Below are 6000 nucleotides of genomic sequence, written 5' to 3'. Positions count from 1 at the left end.
CCAGAGCCCTGTCACAGCAGGGCTCCTGCCCTGGCCTCCACCGGCTGAGGCCTCAGGTCAAATAAAGAATAAGTCCTTAAACGATAACAACCTTTGGGTTGCCAGCACTGAAGCCGAGTTGCTGAGGGCAGCTTGCTTGCTTGCTTGCTTGCTTACTTACTTACTTACTTACTTATTTATTTGTTTATTTATTTATTTATTTCCACTTAGAGAAGGCCTGCTCGGAGCAGGGTAGGAGGAAAGCAAGCGAAGTGGGTTCCAATTCGCAACTGCGTTTTCAGAAGATGGAGGCGGCGAGGGGCGAAGGGCGCTGAGGGGAGCCGGGCTCCCGGCGGAACCAGGCGGCGGAGGGGCGCGGCGCTAGGCGGGCTCGCCGGGGGAGGCGGCCGGGGGCCGGGCAGCACCGGCGGGGCGGAGCGGAGCCGAGCGAGGCGGCGGAGCTGGAGCCGGAGGGAGAGTGGCAGGCGGCAGGGGGGTCGCGGCCATTACGCTGGGATGTGAGCGGGGACGCGGGTAAGGCTGCCGGTGGGGCGGGGAGCCTGTGGCGAAGGAGGAGGAGGAGGAGAAAGAGGAGGGCGCCGGTGCCGGGAGCTGGCGGGGGAGAAAGGCGCCGAGGCGTGCACTCGGGGCTGCGTGTGGCCGAGGGAGAGCCGCAGCCTTGCCGAGGTGCCCGGCGTCCTGCCGGGGGGCAGCGTCCTCCCAGCCCCGCCGCGGCCCCTGGCGCGGTGCCTGCGGAAGTTTTAGCGGGGAGGGGAAGATAAGGACCTGTCGGTTCTCGCCTCGGAATCGGATATGGGTCTGGTTTTTGTAACCCTGCCCTTCCGCGGTGAAGGTGATGTGCCGGTGGAAAGCAGGAGGTCTGGGGGACGCCGAAACGCCCCACGCTAAAGCTGACAGGAGCGACCGTCCCTCCAGTGACTGCCACTGAGCGATAGGGCGGCTGCACTGGGCAGTGGGAAAGGGCGCTCTTGTGTCTTGTTCGTGTGCTCTTCTGTGTGTCTCCAGGGCCATAAGGCCACCCCTGTTCATGTTAACACCATCGACTGAACTTCACGGGAAACAGACTAGGAAAAAAAAACAGAACAAAGCAACCAAAGCATAGTTAAGACCTTGACAACAATAGCTTGTGTGGGGGACATTTTAATTGTTCATGCAGCAACTGAAGGAAAGGGTGGAAGCTTTTACATAGTTTGCTGGTTTATAGCAAGGTCTGAGTAAGTTACACTGAAATCCCTAAGCTTCAGGAAAGTACAGAGGGGTGCACACAGTAAGCTACCCGATTAGGCCACACAAATAATTACTTGGCTTAGTAATGAAAAAGTGTTCACAAGGATGTGAAAGAGAAATCAGAGTTCCCGGAAGGAAATTGTTTTTCTATCACAAGTACAGCTACTGAAGAAGAAAAATGTACTTTTAATATTCAGATTACCATTATTTTCATACTAAAATGGTACTTACACATTCACATCTCAGCAATGACCATACGATTGAGAAATCTCTTATTTAAAAGCATGCATTCTCACATCATCACTATAAGATACCAGAAGTGTCATTATCCCTATTTTCATAAGTGATGGATTGCAGCAGAGAGACACTAAATGATTTCTCTAAGATCAGAGTGGAATTTTATTCTCACAATACCTTTGCATATCCCCAAATCTGGTGCAAAGCTGTTTTATATCATATTAAGCTGACTCTTTACAATTTGTGGACAGATATTATTTACAGTAGCAAAAGCTAGCACACACAGACTAGGATCACATTCTTTTGTTAATTGCTACTGTTGTGGATGATTTGGATTTCAAAGGCAATATCCACAGCTGATATGCCTTTCTAATGAAAACTAGACCAAACTCAGAACTGGGTGCCCTACATAAGTACTCAAAGACACTCTTAATCTGACATTCTTGTCCTGCTTCCCTGTGCCAACAGGAGTACTTTCACAGCTGTAGGCTGGATCAGGAAATACATCTAATAGTTTTGTTGTCTTTGGCTTAGTGAAAGGGCTTATGAATCAATGAATTGAACCAGGTTCAGTAAGTACCGTAAGTAAGATGCATTATGAGAAAGCCAGGAGCAGGAGGTAGGAGAGGCAAGACCCACTCCTTTCAGTGTCAGCTTTTAGATCAGTTCAGCTACACAGCATTGTATCTTCAGTGTCTTATGCCTTGGTCTCTTAAAAATGTTGAAGTTACTAGTGCCATTATTTGAGCATTCTTAACTTCCTGCATTCTTTTCCAGGCTACTATGTCTTTTGGCATAACTTTTAATATTAAAATCTTTAAAGATGCACAGTTGCAGTTGTATCATCCTGAATTGCTGGATGATACCTCTCCCTTTCAGGCCTGAAACATCCTGGCAAGAGGCACGTTTTATAGGGTTGCAGAAGCTCGGTAGTGGTTCAGGTGGATTCACAGGTTATTTCTGTCAAAATATTCCCAAGCAGTTGACAGGTTTCAGTGTTCTATGACAAATAACTGGTTGTATTCCTGATGTTGTAAAAGAGTCAGCATTATCAAAAATTCACTTGAGTGTTGGAAAATTACGTTCACAACTGTCTTGAATTCTGTTGAACAGTGTTGTGGCTGATGACCACCCATATCACACCTAATTGCAGTATCTGTAATGGCTTTTAAAAGCCCTGTCTTATTCATGGAAAGCCAGAAACTATCAAAATATTCTGAAATCCTGTTTAAAATGTACATAAATACTGGCTTCATTTCTTTTGTTACATTAATGAAAAAAAATGCACCTGTATGTTCCAAGTATAGGCTTGATACACAATTACTGCCTTGGACAGCTAGCAGTTGAATAGTGTCAAGTAATATTAAGAAAAGTCTGCAAGATCCAAGCCTAATTTTAGACCTAGATATAATAAACAGTACTGGGAGAGAAAAATATATATATATATAATAATAAAAGATATGCAAGTGGAGACCAGTAAGAAAGGCAATGATGAAATCAGCAATACTAAATTAAGTAGAAGTGATGCAAAAGATTTCATGAAGCTGAAATAAGGAACCAGACATCTGCTTAGGTCAATTCTGACCCTCAGAGCTGCCTATCTGAAGGGATCTGTCAGCTGTAGAATATGCAGGTGCATCACATCCATTGCAGCTGTTTCAGCTTCTTAAAAATCAGAAGGCTGTATGTAAATTGTTCATACTTAAGATATACTTTTGGTAGGTATGACTGCAGTATGCTTAAAGTAGGTTTGTTCTGGCTGGCTAAAAACCAGTGAAGCTGTACTGGTACAGGCCTTGACATGAGCTGTGCAAGTCTGTGCAGTGCTTGAAGGCCTTCATGGAATTCTGTGCTTTTGTGGCTTTCCTACTGTTAATATCTAGATAAAGTAGCTCAGGTTATGCTCACACCTGTAGCATCCACATTTCTGTCTTCTGGTATTGTCTGAGAAGTCTATTCAAAAACAGAAGATCTTTAAGGTAAAAGTCAAATCTAGTGTTCACTGAAAGTGAGCTGTGGAGGATTTTTCAGATTTGAGATGCCCTCTTTTTGTACCTGTATGTACAAAATTGTTGTACCTCCTTCCCCGGATCCTTCAAAGATCCATAGCGGATTAAACTCTGGATGCCTTGTGAGAGATTGGAACTCTTAAGAAGCTGCTAACGCAGATGTGTTAGAAAACCAGAAGAATAGGACAAGTCACTAGCTGGAGATTTAACCTGCAATTTTGGGAACTCAAGTAAAGGTTTGTGCTGTAACAGGCACTTCCAGTATCAATTTGGATAAGTAACTGGTTTTCTCTGTGCAACAGTTTTGTCTCTTTAAAGAAATTGACGTGGTTAAAAAACAGTGGTACTGCCCATATGGATCTATTTCCTTCAGTACCAGTTACTGTAATTTAGGGAGCCTACACTGAATATAAAAATCACATCCTTCTGGATCATATGAACACCAGTGTAACTTTTGTAACGTGGCTCAGGCCTTAGTTTTACTGTGAAAGTAAGGGGAATTTCACACGTATCAAAACTGCTGCTGTGATTAAATGCTGCGTGACCACAAGTTTAAGATAGCTTGTGAGAAAAGAGTCACAAAAGAGTAAGACTTAACTTTGAAAGTTTTGCTTTGCAGTTCTGAGATGCCTATATGACAGGTGAGAACAGGGCATAAAGCAGAACTTTGCTGATGAATAGAGAGGAGGGTGGAAAAGGTTTGCACAAACCACAGCTCTCTGGTGGTGATTCAGTTTTATTTCAAAACTGATTGCCTATAACAGAAGTATATAATTTCATTTGAGTTTTAAACCTAAAATTGGGTAGTGTGTGATTTATTTATGCCTGTAGGTACAGAATCTAATTGGCATCCTAAGTAACTTTACCCAATGTGGAAGAGATTCTTGCTACATGTACTGCTCCCACACTGCAGCACATTAATCAGCATTACTGCATGTATGCTTTGCTATTAAATTACCTCATGTAAAGGTCTAGGCGCTTCATGGGAACTGAAGTTTTGATTCCTGCAGGTTTTTGGCATTTTGTCTCATAAATTGGCAGTACAGATCTCTTATCCAGATCTGTTTAGCATTGTAGAGTGTCTCTGCAGTTTATTAGCATGCAAAGATGTGTTACAAACTTGTAAAATTGCATGTTACAGAGAAGGTAGCAAACCTTAGGAAAAAAAAAAAAAAAATATATATATATATATATTTCAGATTAGTCTTGAGGCCATGGATCCTTTAAATTTCTCTGTGGTCTAGTAGCTTCTGAATTGTTGAAGATTCAGATGCTGTTCTGATTTTTAACAGCCTGTGTAGTTCTGCCAGTGTACTCCGGCCATAATGTAGTGAAACAAATGCTAGCAAACCTGTGCAGCAACATTTGCTAAGAGGTTTAAATGGGACTTTGCATGGATCAGGGGTTGTCCACTCTTCCATAGCTTTGTGTAGTGTAAGCTCTGTCTGAGTTAAATTTATTTTTCTTCCCTGCTTCTTTAATCTCCCCTCATCACCCAGAACTTCAGACCTACAGAACAACCTGAAGTATTCAGGTAGGGGCTAAGAAAAGTGTTGCTACAGAGATGCATTGTCTGAATCTCTTTATTTTTTGGTTCTGTACAAGTTTTTCAGGTCAGATAATGCAATTTTATTGATTGCATTTCTGTTTGCCAAGGATTGATTGAATGGGAGCGGGCCCAGGGGACACACAAGGCCTCCTGCACACTATGGCCAAAGGCTGTGCCTGAACAGGAATAGGATGGCAACAAGCACAATATGCATGCATGTGCCTGAGGAATATTCTCATGAAAAGGTCTGAGGAATATTCTCATGAAATATGTCATTTGCTGGAAGTATTTAACAAAGAATTTTCAGAAAGAAGAATGGCTAACTATTTGGAAAGCATAGCAAAAGACGGATGTTGTCAGAAGGGAGGAAGTGGTCAAGAGAAGCTGGGGTAAATGGTAGGTTACTTTACGTGACATGGAAGCAAACAACCACAGCATAATAGTAAGGTGCAGTACCAGAGCACTCTGTCTATTGACTAAATTATCCATGCATGTTTGACTAATAGTCTCCAGAAAAGAATCTGCTATAGGAAAGGTCAGGGATTGCCAAAAGCTACGCTGTAACATAAGTGGAACTGAGGGATTTTTAGTCTCAGTTCCATCTCCCTGCAGGAAAACTAGGAGCGAAGGTTTGCAACCAGTTACAAATGTGATACTTTCCAGAAGTGGAAGCTGAAAGAGTTTACGAGAGACAAAGAAAGGCAAGTGATGGGAAAAGAAAGCAATTTCACGGGATGTACATGCAACAGAATGCTTATACTGAGCTTCATGGTGAAAGGTCCTGCTTTCCAGGTATGGACCACTTAAAGTAGGGATTTTCACAGTGCTGCCACTAGCAGAGAATTATTAAAGGCTTTTTTATTGTGATATGGGATGGTCAAGCATGAATAGTATATAGTGTTTATCTGTTTTGTGGTGAAAGTGGCACTGCTTTTACAGAGCCAACCAGCTCTTGCATGTTAACCATTATTAGTCCTT

At 43.0% G+C, this 6000-nt stretch overlaps 1 protein-coding gene across 4 annotated transcripts in view; it reads left to right on the top strand.

Moving 5' to 3' along the window:
• Nucleotides 1-452: 452 nt before the first annotated feature.
• The window catches only part of ATP10D (ATPase phospholipid transporting 10D (putative)), a 43005-nt gene continuing 37457 nt past the window's right edge, over nucleotides 453-6000 (top strand). For all 4 annotated transcript variants that reach the window (XM_032186667.1, XM_032186668.1, XM_032186669.1 and 1 more), the window contains exon 1: nucleotides 453-513. The gene's annotated coding sequence lies outside the window, so the exon portion shown is untranslated. The remainder of the gene's footprint in view (nucleotides 514-6000) is intronic.

The sequence above is a fragment of the Aythya fuligula genome, chromosome 4, assembly GCF_009819795.1.
Source record: "Aythya fuligula isolate bAytFul2 chromosome 4, bAytFul2.pri, whole genome shotgun sequence".
In the NCBI taxonomy this organism is placed as follows: domain Eukaryota; kingdom Metazoa; phylum Chordata; class Aves; order Anseriformes; family Anatidae; genus Aythya; species Aythya fuligula.
This window is presented reverse-complemented; position numbering and strand designations above follow the sequence as displayed.